This window comes from Aotus nancymaae, unplaced genomic scaffold, assembly GCF_030222135.1.
Source record: "Aotus nancymaae isolate 86718 unplaced genomic scaffold, 86718_ANA_hifiasm-v0.15.2.pri h1tg000053l, whole genome shotgun sequence".
NCBI classification, from domain to species: Eukaryota; Metazoa; Chordata; class Mammalia; order Primates; family Aotidae; genus Aotus; species Aotus nancymaae.
This window is the reverse complement of record NW_026988467.1, coordinates 2,368,295-2,383,616: the sequence shown is the minus strand read 5'-3', so window position 1 is coordinate 2,383,616 and position 15,322 is coordinate 2,368,295.

Sequence of the window (15,322 nt, the reverse complement as noted above, 5' to 3'; positions counted from 1 at the left end):
TTCGTTACTTATGCAAATTTATGCAGCAGGCTTGAATTGCTCCACAGAAAAATGGGTTTTTCTTTTTTATTGCATCCTCAGGCTGCGAATTTTCCAGACTATTTTGCTCTGCTTCCTCTCGAATGCTTTGTCACCTCGAAATTTATTCTGCCAGATGCCTTACATTATCTCTGTTAAGTTCAAAGTTTTTCAGATCTTTAGGACAGGGGCAAAATTTGGACAATCTCTTTGCTAAAGCATAACAAGAATCACCTTTATTCCAGTTCCCAAGAAGTCCTCATCTCCGTCTGAAACAACCTCAGCCTGGACTTCCTTGTCCATGTCACCATCAGCATTTTGGTCAAAGCCATTCAACAAATCTCTAGGAAATTCCAAACTTTCCCATATTTTCCTGTCTTCTTCTGAGCCCTCCAAACTGTTTCAATCCCTGCCTGTTACCCAGTTCCAAAGTCACTTCCACATTTTCAGGTATCCTTATAGCAGCGCCCTGCTCTCTGTGGTACCAATTTACTCTATTAGTCTGTTCTCATGCTGCTATAAAGAACTGTTGAGACTGGGTAATTTGTAAAGGAAAGAGGTTTAATTGACTCACAATCCCACATGGCTGTAGAGACCTCAGGAAACTTATAATCATGCCAGAAAGGGAAGTAAACAGGTCCCACATGGTGGCAGGAGAAAGAAGTGCAGAGTGAAAGGGGGAAAAGCCCCCTATAAAATCACCAGGTCTTGTGAGAACTCACTCAGTATCATGAGAACAGCATGGGGGAACCACCTCCATGATTCAGTTATCTCTATCTGGTCCCACACTTGACATGTGGGGATTATTACAATTCAAGATGAGACTTGGGTGGGCACACACAGCGAAACCATGTCACATGGTCCTAGGCCAGGAAAACTTGAATTTCAGGACTTGGGTGGGAGGAGAGACCTGAGAGAAGGTATAGAGAGTGTGAACATGAAGGATGAAGCTTGGGTTTGAGCTATGGGTTGGCCAGAAGGCAGAGCTCCACAAGGATACCTGGGTTTTCCATCAGTGTCTGGGAAACAGCAGAAATGGGGATGTCAATGTGTGTGAGAAGAAGCCACTGGCTGGTAGGTTTGGGCTTGTTTCAGTGAGGTGACATGAATGTCCTTGAAGCTTTGCCTTCTGGCTGAAAGGGATGCAGCAGCACCACCTCATTCTTCTGGTTAGAAAAGGATTATCAGGCCCAATAAATAGAGCAAATAAATCCTCTTCATTACTCTGTGTGAAGATTTAGGAATGCGGTAGGGGCAGGAGGGTGTGTGTGTGTGTGTGTGTGTGTGTGAGAGCACAGGTACACACACACCTGCTCACACTCAGGCTACTCAGGATCTAAAGATTTCTTTGGACTAAGCTGAGATTCTCAGCTCAGATTCTATTCTATGAACTTGTCGCATGGAAATGTTGATTACACATATAGATTTTGCAGTGGGAAACGACCGTGTTTGTGTGTGTGAGTGTGTGTTTGTGTGTGTGAGTGTGTGTGTAAGATGAAGAGGAGGTATATAGAAAATAATGTAAGGAAACATGCCTTTGTGGGAAAACAGATGGTCTTGGAGAAGGGAACCGAAATGCAGGAAGCCATCCCGGCTGCAGCTGCCTCCCCAGCATGCGCCTCTGAAGACTCTCAAGCCGATTCTGCCTGATTGCACTCTCTCCAGCCCTTCTTACCAGGATGAAACAAGCATGGAACAGACTCTTCTGCCTAATGAGAATTTAAGTTCTCAACTTTGTCAGAGACGTGAGCCTGCAGACTCAGCGTGATGTACATTTCTAAGAGCACAGCTGTAATAGGAGGGGTCCCAATTCAGGCTCTGCTGCCCCCTCCAGAATCTCCCCACACAGGACCCCAGCAAAGGCAAAGCTCACCTGGATATGGGTGATGGCATCATAGCAATGAGAGTCGTCTGGCTCAGAGCCCCCTGGCCTCACTGAGTCTAAAAATGTCTATTGAGTATCTCCTGAGGGCAGGGGATAGACACCAAGGGATGCAGAACCAGAAAAGAACAAGACTTTCTGCTTAAGCAGACCCAGAGGACAGCACCAAATTTGCAGGCTTGGACTTGAACTTATTGTCTGGTTTGAGCCCCAGTTCTGCCACTACTGAGCTATGTGACCTTGAGCAAATTACTTAACCCTACTGAGGCTGCATGTTCACCTCTGCAAATGGAGAGTAACAGTCATGCCTGTCTCTTGGGGCTCTTGTGGGAGCTCAGCAAGTGACGTGTGGTGAGTGAACAGCCCCATGCCGGACACATGGTGAATGCTCAGTTAACATTAGCCATGAATCTCAGGAGCACTCACACGTCCTGAATCATGACAGCGCTTGCAGAGCATGGGTACCGAATGTTTGCTGAAATGACTTCTGAAAGGCATTCCTAGGCAATTTCAAAGTCCTTTTCCACGTCTTTGTTCCAAGTTGTCTTATTTTTATGCCAGTTCAAACTTCCTGAGATTATTTTGGGAGGGAGGCTTATACATTTCAAACAATACTGAATGTCCTCCACATTTGCAGCATAAATATTGAAGGTTCTCAGAGAGAAGATGAGGAGAGTGGGTGGTGTACAACAGAAACGAAGGAGGGAGCTGGGGGTCTGGACCGGCATCTGCTCTGCGTGGAGCCATGCCGGCATCTCTGGCTTGTTGAGTAAAACAATTTCTTCCTGTTTCTGCAGGATTGTCTCCTTCCAACCCCAACTTCTTTCGATTCCCTTAGTATCTTTGTCCTTTGGGGTCCTCTAATGCTCTTCTTGCTCTCTTGGTGCAGGAAAGAAAGACCGCTGTGTGGTTTCGGTGTTCGGTTTTCTCCTACTCATGGGCCTCTGCAGGAACTGGCTATTTGGCAAAACCTTGCCTTTTGCAGAAACCCATGTCTGGTAGCCTCAGCCAAATTCCTACTGGCTGTACCAGGATCACAAAGAATAATGATGACCCCCAGCATTTACAAAGCAGCCATTGTGCTGCAGGCTGCTTGGCCATGTCAATACATTTATCCCTTCCGGTAACTAGGTACAGCGGCGTGTTCTCATCCATGTTGGGATGAGGGAACAGATACAGAATGAGGAGTCATTTGACAAGGCACCACAGCAAGGACCTGGTGAGGCCAAGCCCAGAAAGGCCCTTCTCCCTGTCCAGTCTCCCCTGGAGACACAGTCTCTCACTGAGGTCCCTCCTGGCTGGTTTTTGTTTTGTTTTGCTTTTTATTTTTGACTTTTTGAGATGGCGTCTCACTCTATTGCCCAGGCTTGAGTGCAATGCCGTGGAGTTCGGTCTTGGCCCACTGCAATCTCAGCCTCCCATGTTCAAGTGATTCTCCAGCCTCAGACTCCCGAGTAGCTGGGATTACAGGTGCCCACCACCACACCAGGCTAATTCTTTGTGTTTTTAATAGAGATGGGGGTCTTACCATGTTGGCCAGGCTGGTCTTGAACTCCTGACCTCGCAATCTGCCAACCTCAGCCTCCCAAAGTACTGGGATTACAGGTGTGAGCCATCAAGCCCAGCCCTGGCTATTCTTATGAGCCAGTGAGACTAAGAAAGGACTTCTAGAAGCATCAAACTGCAGAGTTCAAAGAGAAAGGACTTATTTAATTTCATATAAAATGGAGAAGCAAGAGCAAACCCTAATCTCTTGAGGGATGAGAAAAACTCATGGCCACCCCCGGGCTACCTGTGACTCTTTGGATCAATTGTCTTTCAAACCCACCTGGATGTATCAAACTTTGTGAAATGTACAGTTTGAAAGTAGTATTTCTTATTTCAATAGATCTCAAACTTTAGCTGATGATTTCACCTCCCCTCTGTGCCCCCAGCCATAGATCCTGACTCTGGTATCTCCCTTCATCTTTGTGATCATATAAAACTACTCAGACCCTCCTTTGTACTGCCACTGTTTCAAGGTGAACATGAAATCCTCATTCAGTCGCAGGTTCCTCATTTTGAATTAGGCTTCTAGCAATCATATGGATAGTATGCTCATTGGGTTTGACTTGACCTGCAGGAGACAGCCTAGTAAGTTTTATTGAGCATCTACTATGAGCCAACCATTGTATAATTGGTGTCGTGGTGTGCTATCATGACCTAATTCAGGCGCTAGTGGGCTGCACCTCTTCTTTGCTAACTTCCAACGCAGGGACAGAAGTTTATCAGGTGTCACGTGCACCAGTCACCTGATTGTATAAAGAAACCACGGCATTCAAGTAAAGTCAAGCTGGTGGCATAACTTTCTAGTCCACGACTTCCACACATCTTACCAAGGAGCTTTAGAATGAGGCATTCACTTGTTCTTGCGTCTTTGTATGTTTTTATGACGATGGTACATTCTCTTGCCTTCCTGCCTTTCTGAATATATGGAATATGCATTTCTTTTCAATGTTTATTTTTAAATGATTTTAGACTTACAGAAAAGCTACAATGTTAGTAAGAAGCATTCTCACACACCTTCCCCAGCTACCTACTCCTGATGTAGTCGTATTCCTTGTGTAATCTTACATAACCATAACACAAAAACCTAAATCAAGAAATTAACTACTGTTGGTTCTGCTAGTAGCCCAGTAGCCCTGATCTGTGCACTAATGTCCTTTTTCAGTTCTAGGATTCCATATTGCATGTTTGTGAAGGAGCAGGTGTAATGGGTCCCATGTGATGGCACCCATGTGATTCGCATCAGTCAACTGAGATCTCCATGTATGGGTTTAGGAACACCTGCCTAAGTGGCCTCTCGTTAGGTGTTCTGATCCCAGAATTTTAAATGGAGAGTTTCAGTTTAACACCTGAGAGCTTTAACTCTATTTTAGAGGTCTTGGACTCCTGAAACTTGCAAGAAGACATTCTCCCCTTCAAAACATTTTTCTGCTTAGTATTTGACACATCTGTTATTTTCCAAAACAAATAACCTTGAGACTTCTGTCCTGCTTTCTTGATGCTGAAACATGACAGTGGTCTTTTATAATATACCAGTAAGTGACAGTTTCCCCACATAAATACAGCCTTCAGTCCTTAGTGACCAAATCTTACTTCGTCAGAGAAGCACTTATGTTCTCTTGTAAGAAAGGCACTGGGGGAGTAATAACAGCCATGCTGACAGCAATGTCCCTTGACTTATTTTAAAGAATGAAAAAGAAAATATTGAGAGATATATATGAATTTTTTTTTCTTAAAGAAAATGAATTATTCTTTGAAAGTTAGTCAATCTCTTGAGGGCACAGTGTGGAAAATTAGATTTTAATGGCTTTGAAATTGAGGTTCCATGGGTCAATAGTACTGGATACTTGAAGTAAAATGACAAATCTATTAGAAGAAAATCAAACATTTTGTTGCTCATCAGAAAGGCAGTCAGAGGACAGCAGGCATTATCTTGGAACTCTTCTTTCATATAGAGGACATCAGAAAAGCACCCTTCCTGGCTTGTTGTTTTGAAATTCTTGGGAGGGGATCATTCTTGGTTTTCTAAGACTCTCCTCGACTCAGGGAAAGGTTTCTGATTTCTGGCCTGCATTGCAAAATTTGGTTGAAGGCAGTTTGGCGAGATGGGGTATTTCATATGCATTTAATCTTCACGCTGCACAGAATGTACTTCGCTATTTCTCAGCTTACTTTCCACAATCGATCCTGCTTTGCCTTTGTTTGGCAGAGTTATCTAAATTTGATGCACATAGTGTTTATGCTTCTGGTGGGTTATGAGGTTGGCAAAGTTGCCATATGCAAAAGCCAAGTCTAATTTTTGTCTCGCATTCATGATTCAGGATCTGAATTTTTTAAAAATATTTCACAGAAATTAACGCACAAACCATACATGAATGCATCAATGTTTTAATGAAATCATGCATTTCTTGATCCCTTCAACAATACGTAATCGGCCTGTACAAAGTGCCTAATGCAGTTCTCGGTGATGGGGCTGCATGTGTGGACCTCACACCTTGGAACCAACCGGTGGTGTCGTAGGCAGCAGACCAGCACGGATAAAAATGCACACAACTAGCTGTTTAATTCCCACAGGGATACAGGCTACCAGGAAAGTCTGATATGTAGTAAAAGCCTCAAATCAGCTGAAGATGACCAGGAGTTAGCTGAGGAGGAGGAGAAGCTTTCAGGAAACAAAGGATGTTCAGGCAGAGTCGCCATCCTACACCTTGTCTGCTGCAATTCTGACTGCAACCCTCTGACGAATACAGTATTATCTTATTTTCTAGATGAGCAGATGAGGAGTGGAGCGATAAAGTGGTTGGTCCCAGGTTGCACAGCTAGCTGGGGGCCAGGCAGGCAGCTTTCCCCATCCATCTGGGTGTTCTCCTAGTCAGAAACTGATTTGAGAAGAAGCTTTCATCACTCTTAGTCTGGTGGGAACAAGAAAGAAGAGGATAAAGGGAATTCCCCAGACATTAGAATGCAGAATGTGTCAGGCAATTGGAAAAAGGGGCAAGTTTGAAATAGGACCCAGGGTATGGGGTTCAGGGAACTCTCAACCCAGAAGGGGTGTTCTCTTGCTTTGCTTGATGACTTTGTCAGTGGCAGAGGCCCATGTGACATTTTTGTTGATGATTTTGATGGAGTCAATGGAGTTCTTTTGATCGCTTTTTCAGATGTCAGAAGGCTGTGATAGGCAAGGGGTAGGTTGATCGATTCAGTGACAGAGTCAAAACCTAAAACTTCTCCAATGGACCGTGTGCCCACAAGGTAGGTGGGTCCCCAGCTCCCTGTTCCCTGCTTCATCATTGGTGCCTGGAAGAATGCCCCTTGGCCTTATGTCTGTGAATGAATAAATGAACAAACAAATGAGTGAATGAATGAATGAGTGAATACATGAATGAATATTTGCTAGGTGGAATAATGAAAGAAAAATGCTTGAGTGTTGTCAGTAAAACTCTGCCTTGGCTCCAAAACATAAAGACACACGCGTACCATCGGGAAGACTTCAGTTTATGGAATTCTAGGTGAAGAAGTGCTCTCCCAAATGAAGTGGAAATGATTCTCCAGTACTGCTCTGCTCAGGACCGCCATTTTCCAGAATAAACAAGAGTCCTGTCAAAAGAGAAACATGGACAGCACTCATTCCTCTCCCCTCTCCACCTTTTACCCTCTCTCTCCTCTCTCCCCTCCACCTCTTTCCTGCTCTCACACACACACAGCATTTCCACGATTTGGTAGGTTCCAGAAGCTGGTGGTAGCTTCTTCCAGGTACTTGTGATGGACAAGGTGGAGTGTGTGGCAGATGTTGGCCTCTCCCTCCAAGGCACTTCATGGTGTCTCTAGGGTCAGCTCTGCCCTGGGTGCTCAGGATCCATGGGGGTGACCTCAGTATGGCCAGGCACTGACTGTGGAGGATGCTAACCTGATTCCTCCTAAGACACCATCTGTGCAAGGAGCTCCTTCACTCCACCAACTCCTGGCCTCAGCACCGGTCCATCCCTGACTTCCGACTCCCTTGCCTTAGTGAGGGTGGGGCCATTTTTGCAGGAGACTCTGCTCATGCTATCAGCTCCTCTCCCAGCCCTGGGGGAGGCTGACCTCCCCTCCTCTCTCTGTGGCCACCCTCTTTTCATTCACTTTAAGCTCCTGTTGACAACAATCTGAGACAGATCCAGAGCCGCCCTGGATTTCAATCTCCCCACCTCCAGAATGCGCTTCCCGCTCTCTCTGCATTCCCCGTCCTGAGCCTTAGTCCCAAGCTGCCAAATCCATCTGCTAAAGATCTTCCACTTCCTACCACCTGCATGAACTTCCTGGGGCTGCTGGAAGAAATTTCTACAAACTGGTGGCTCACAACAACAGAATTTCTTCTCTCACAGTTTTAGGGGACAAAATTTCAAAATCAAGGTATTGGTGGGGCTGCACTCCCTCCAAAGCCTCTGGGGGAGGCTCCCGGCCTCTTCTGGCTTCAGGTATCTCCTGGGCTTCCTTGTCTTGTGACTGCATCGCTCCAGTCTGTGCCTCCATCTTCCGGTGGTCTCCTCGTCTCTGTGTGTGAAATCTCCCCAACCTGTCTTTTTTTTTTTTTTTTTTGATACGGAGTCTTGCTCTGTCACCAGGCTGGAGTGCGGTGGTGAAATCTCAGCTCACTGCAACCTCCAACTTCCTGGTTCAAGGAATTCTCCTGCCTCAGCCTCCCGAGTAGCTGGGATTACAAAGCACGCACCACCACGTCCACCTAATTTTTGTATATTTAGTAGAGACGGGGATTCACCGTGTTGGCCAGGATGGTCTCGATCTCCTGATCTCATGATCTGCCCACCTCGGCCCCCACAGTGCTTGGATTACAGGCATGAGACACCACACCTGGCCTCACCTGTCTTTTATAGGAATACTTGTGAGTGCATTTTGGGCTCACCACATAATCCAGTATGATCTCTCACTCTCAAAATCCTTAATCTGCACAGACTCCACATCTGCAAAGACCCTTTTTCTACCTAAGGTAACATTGGTTCCAGCAATCCCATTACTGAGTATATGCCCAAAGGAAAATAGGTCATTATACCGAAAGACACATGCACTTGTATGTTCATCACTGAGCTATTCACAGTAGCAAAGACATGAAATCAACCCAGTTACCCATCAAAGATGTATTGGATAAAGAAAATGGGGAACATATACACCATGGAATACTATACAGCCGTAAAAGAGAATGAAAACATATCCTTTATAGCAGCGTGGATGCAGCTAGAAACCATGCGTCTAAGCGAGTTTATGCAGGAAGAGGAACCCAAATACTGCATGTTCTCACTTATAAGTGAGAGCTAAACATTGAGCACACATGGACATAAACATGGAAACACGCTGCAGTCTACTTGGAGGGGTTGAAAAACTACCTGCTGGGCACTATGCTTAGTACCTGGGTGCGATATCCCCACACAACAAACCTGTACATGTGACCCCGTATCTAAAATAAAAGTTGAATTTAAAAAAAGAAAAACATTGACAAGTAGGAATTAGAACCTGATACCTTTGGGGCCATTGTTCAGCCCACAGCGCTGCCTAGTTGGAGGGAACCCCGCCCAAGCCCTGATCCCCCACCTGGCATCCGCTGCCCCTCCTGGGGGATGAGACCAGCCCTGCTCCTTCTGTGCTCAGGACCTCCCCTCATGCCTTGCCCTTTGCTCCTGCTGCTCTCTCGATCCGGAATGCCCTTCCCCAGCCCTACCTGTAAATACTCACGTGCTTTTAAACCCAACTGTGATGCCCCATGCAATGCCCAGATTCCAGTTACCCCAAACTCAAATGCTTTCTATCCTAGGATCTCTTAGGAGCAACAGCCCATCTTGCCTGCACTTTAGAGTCACATGTTGAGATGAGGGTGTTTGGAAGTAACACCCAGCACCCCCTGCAGACCAATTGAACTGTGCATCCTGAGTGGCAAGAGAGAGGAAGCCCCCAAGGTCAAGGTGAGGAGCCCCCAAGGTCAAGGTGAGGAGCCCCCAAGGTCAAGGTGAGGAGCCCCCAAGGTCAAGGCGAGGAGCCTGGGATTGCCCTTGTGCAAGGCAAAGCCAGGCGAGCATGCTAAGGTGACTCAGTTTATGTTTGGAAGACTAGAAATAAAAACAACATCTATGCCGTGTGTAAACTGATGTGTATGTGGAAACTGGTATGTAGGGAGGAAGATGAGGTGATGAAGGAGGAGGAAAGGAGAGGCAGCTCCACACCAGCCTGGAGGGGCGGAGCCTCAGATGCGTGCCGTCTAGACAAAGAGAAGAGCTAGATTCCAGGTCTACAGGGTCAAGGATCAAACCCCTGCCCGGTTCATCTCCGCGTAGCAAAGCTCAGCCCCGCCAGCCTGGCGTTGGTGTTTAATACATGCTGGGATAGGTGGGCACAGCTTGAACTCTGCAAACGATCTAAATGTTACCACAAAGCAGAGGCCCATTCACTTCTTCTTGTCATTTGTTCATTTGTTTAAAATTTTAATAGATCTCTCCACCTGATAAAATTACGGAATATGAAAGACGGGAGAGTCCAAGGTTCTTCCATTTCTTTAACCCATGCCAACTATTTGGTTAAACATAAATAGGTCCTGCCCCCACATTTTTGACGCATTTTGAAAGTAAATTTTTTAATGAGCTGCTAAAAGTACATCTGATTAATGAAAACATTAACTTAACTTATTTTTTCCAGAAGTTTCCTTTTGTTGGAATACTGTGGCAGTGTTGGAGGCTGCTTATATGCATTAACTTTTAAAAATGACACAGACCTTTCCAATCTCAGCCTCCCAGCAACAGATTCTAATAATGGATTAGTTTCCCTCCTCCCCGCTCCATGCCCCTTCCCCAGCCCCATGAATGGAGTCTGAAGACCTCAGTTAGGAAATTCCTTAAACAAGGGAAGGGTTTGTTGCAGATCCCACAGCCTCTGGGAAGTGGGTTTGGGATTTGAGCCATTCTGTCCCCTCCTGGAGGCCACTGCTGTCCCTCCACACCCTCTGCCTGCCACTCAAAGACTGAATCTGCTTTTAAATCTGCAAATCACCTTTTGGCGGACCATTAGACGGTGCTAAGCAAGGGAGCCACAGAGTACATTTAACTTACAGGGGCTATTTTCCTAGACTGAGGACGTTAACCTGGGTTCCCTGACTCAGATTCGAGAAGAGATGCTGATTGTGAATGAATTATCCTAATGGGCAGTTTAAGAAAGAGAGCCAGGGGCTGGTGTGCCTTCCCTGGAGGTGTATAAACACTCGGGGGGAGGTGGCAGTCAGAAAAGAGTTTTCCCTGACCTCCCTCCTCCTCCTTCTCTTACTAATTAAAACACAGCTAATGCCAATTAAAATACCACCAAGCGCTATTATTGCTTTTGTGTTTATCCACAGACCTGGGATAATGCAGGGAAATGAGCTGGAAACGCTGTGTGTACTCGCTTGGCAATTCGTTGACTGGAACCTGGGCTTCACGCTTCACTGAGAGCCGTTGTGCCCAGAAAGAGGCCGGCATTGTGCTGTGGGGTGCGACCTGTTGCCAGGAGCTCAGTGGAGAAAGGGCCACCAGGTACTGGAATGTGACTTTGACTCACAGGCCAACTGGCTCTCCAGGCCTGCAGGTAGGCAGTCACTGCGGCTAATGGAAAAGCAGGCTTCGGATGTCGCAGCTTCTGAGCAGCTTGGATGTGAAATGCAGAACTGGTTGCCCTGCATCTGGCTGACCGCCACACAGGACCAAGCAAGAGGGAGCCGAGAAGGTGCCCAGTGACCATGTGAGCCTCTCAGCGCAGCCCCCTTCCTCACTCTTCACTTCCCTGAGCGTGTCCTTGGAAGCCAGGTAGAATTTGTCACTCTCCGAATGATGGAGCATATCCCAGCTGCCCAAATTCTGGGGCTTCCTCAGTTCAGTTTCTTTCCTCTTTTTCTTTTTACCACACTATAGTTCTGGGGTGCATGTGCAGATCATGCAGGATTGTTACATAGGTATACACGTGCCATGGTGGTTTGCTGCATCCATCACCCTGTCATCTACATTAGGTGTTTCTCCTAATGTCAGCCCTCTGCAATAGCCCCACCTCCTGCTATCCCTCCCCTAGCCCCCACCCCTCGACAGGCCCTGGTGTGTGATATTCCCCTCCCTGTGTCCATGTGTTCTCATTGTTCAACACCCACTTATGAGTGAGAACATGCGGTGTTTGGTTTTCTGTTCTTATGTCAGTTTGCTGAGAAAGATGGTTTCCAGCTTCATCCATGTCCCTGTAAAGGACATGAACTCATCCTATTTCATGGCTGCACAGTATTCCATTGTGTATATGTGCCACATTTTCTTTATCCAGTCTATCTCAGCAATCCCATTACTGGGTATATACTCAAAGGATTATAAAACATTCAACTATAAACACACATGCACAAGTATGTTTATTGCGGCACTGTTCACAATAGCAAAGACTTCAAAGACTTGGAACCAACCTAAATGCCCATCTTTCCTCTTCTTTTTGAGCATAGAGAGCACTGGAAATTCTCTTGTTAAAAGACAGCAGAGGGAGGGGCATAAGCAAAGGTGTGAGCTCCACAGGGAAGCTAGGCCTGAGGCCTCAAGATTTAGCCGCCTCCTCTTGAAAACAGGGAAATGACAGTTACTGCAAGGATTCACGCCACAGTCACAAGACGTCAGAGCACTCTGTTCAGCACCTGGCACAGAGGCGTACTCGAACATGTAAGTTAACATCATTTTTCTCCTACAGCCAGGTGTCTTCCTCTGGGAGGATCAGACATCGTGTAATGCAGGTGCATGAAGAACGCAGTTACTCTGTGGCTGGCAACCTTGGCTGCACGTTAGAATCACCGAGGGTGGTGTTAAAATTTCCAACTCCCAGGCCAAACCCAGACCGTACCCAGCTAATGAAATCAGAGATGTGAGTGTGCTGCTCAAATTCAGGACTGATTTAACCAAAGCCCTCCCCCTCACCACCACCCAGTGAAGCCAGTAATTTCTGGTGGGCATGGATAGATTTAGACTGTTATAGACTGAGTGTTTGTGTCACCCCAAAATTCATATGTTGACTCTCTAATCCCCAAAGTAATTGTATTTGGTGGTAGGGACTTTAAGAGACAATTAAGTTTAGATGTCAAGGGAGTAGGGCCCCCTGATGGGCTCAGTGTCTTTATAAAGAAGACTGTTTCTCTACCATGTGAGGGCACAGCAAGAAGGCAGCCATCTGCAAGCCAGGAAGAAGGTTTGCCATAAAAGCTGGGTCTGCAAGCACCTTGATCTTGGTGTTCAACTTCCAAGGTGGTGAGAAACCAACACCTGCTGCTTAAGCTCCTCAATTGATGGTGTTTTGCTATGTACGGCAGCCCGGGCTGACTAAGAGAAAGTCTTAATCATGGTGAAAGTCATCAGGCCCCTAGCATTTTGTGTAAGAATCTTCACGAAGGAGCAGATAGATCTGGTGTGCCGTGGAGTGTTCTGCCATGCTCACCACATTGCCCACAGTGCCGATGTGCCATAGCCATGGAAATGGCCCCTCAGAGCCCAGCATATGACCGGGGCCCAGGCGCAGCCCATGGAGAGCATCGCTGATGCCCCCACGAGTCCTCCACTGCCTGCCTGAGTTGCCCACAGAGGCGAGTAGAAAGAAGAAAGTGGTTTGTGCATCAGAACAGAAGAACCAACACCATTTGTGTAAATTCTACTTTTAGGAAATGCAACTTAAAAAATAAGCCTTTTCAATAGGGTTGTATGCAATAAACAGTCTTCACTCGTTCCAAATCTGCCATGGGCAAGGGGTGTAAGTTTGTGTAAATTCTACTTTTAGAAAATGCAATCTTTTTTTTTTTTTTTTTTTTTTTAAAAAAAACCTTTCCAATAGGGTCAGATGCAATAAACACTCTTCACTCACTGCAAATGGGCAAGGTGTGTCAGGACTGGAAGAGATCACAGGCACAGATGACCCCAGGACACTCAGAAACACTTCCCACCAATGTCTTCACTAGGCTGGACAGAGTTATTCCAGACTGGTAAGAAATGGTTTGTGTGTTTCAATAAACGTTCAAAGCCCACGGTTGAAAAGGCAACAGGCAAAGCTATGGAAAATGTGGTTTGCACCCAGCTCTTCTACAAATCCCTGTGACCCTCGGTGAGTCACCACCTTTTATCTGGAAGCTCTGTTGTGGACAAGGAGATTCAGTTGGTTGTTGGAAACACCAGCCAGACTCACTGTTCGGTGGCAGGTGGCCGGGGTGGGGGATCACATAGTCTTTGATAAGTCAATGTCGATATTGATTGCAAACTCATGAGAATTCCATAATTGTATATAGAAGGATATCTACATTATAAGGGGGGAAATCCACTTTCAATTAAAAAAAAGATAGCCAAAGTCCAGGACCACAAAGAAATTTCATCAGGTGTTACCTGATGGTGACTGCTTGGACCAGGGAAGACCCTGAGCCCTAATCCTTGATCCATGGGAAACAGAGCTGTGATCAACTAGTGATGCCTGTCGTGGGCAAGGGACCAGGAAATGCGAATGCAGATGAGGACGATTTGCCACACTGACCCTGGGATCTGGTGAGCTGAATTTTTCCCAAGAAAATAACCGCTTTTCCTATATTTTGGCTGACCTGAAAATGAAGCCCTGACCATCTGGTGAGAGGTCATCGTTACAATTTCAAACAAACTCAGTCTAAGAAGCCTGCCATCTTCTGGAACACTCAGTTTGCAAACTCAAGCACACACAGTGGTGTTCAGCGAGGTCAGCAGGGCATTTGGTCCTCTTCAGGGGCACCGCGAGGAAGGTTGGCTGTGAGATGAGAAGTGAAGCGTGGTAGGGAAAATGGGAGACAACACAGAATGATTCCTAACCGTGGCCTGAAGCACCACAGCAGTGAAGACACAGGCCAGTTTGTGTGTGGGCTGCAGGTGTTAGGATGATTTATTTGGCTTAAGAAAACAAAACAAAACATATACTCCTGTGCACGTCCAAATCTGCTTACTCACATTCATCTTCTAGTAGCAGGAAGCACTTCAGCTCTAAAGATTAAGCTGACTTTTTAATAACCAGGCTGAATCAACATCCTCTGATCGTTCCTAATTTTATACCAAGGTGATTACCGAGTATTGGTGGTTTAAATATTTATGGAAACATAGAGAAGCTGCTAATGGCTGAATCAGCTTCAAATGGCAGGTGATCACAACATGTTGCATGAGCAGATTCTGCCAGACACTTAATGGAAGAAAATACTTTGGCAGGGACTTGGCAGTTGAATGCACAAAGTGAAACTCAAGTGAGCCAGCATCATTGGCTTGGCTCCTATTGGAGAGACATGGGTTGCCAGGGAGTGAGGGTCTTGCCCCACAGTTGCCCGGCTATGGATGTTCTTGATGCCCATCAAGAAAGGATAGGGTCAAGGAGTGAGGCGCTTCCTGCAGTCTGACTATAAAAATAATGACTGGCCGGGTGCGGTGGCTCACGCCTGTAATCCCAGCACTTTGGGAGGCCGAAGAGGGCAGATCACAAGGTCAAGAGATCGAGACCATCCTGGCCAACATGGTGAAACCGTATCTCTACTAAAAATACAAAAATTAGCTGGGTATGGTGGCACCTGCCTGTAGTCCCAGCTACTCTGAAGGCTGAGACAGAAGAATGGCTTGAACCCAGGAGGTGGAGGGTGGAGTGAGCCAAGATTACGCCATTGCACTCCAGCCTGGTGAGAGAGCAAGACTCCTCAAAAAAAAAAATCGCTGCTCTTACTGGACCCTCAACCAGCAGTGCCACTCTGTATTAGCATTCACTGGGATTCTTAAATGGCACTGCATGTTGAGCAGTCTTAATCCCCTTTTGCAAGTGATAAAAATCAAACTTGACTGCCCAAGTTCAAGGTCACATAGCCAATGG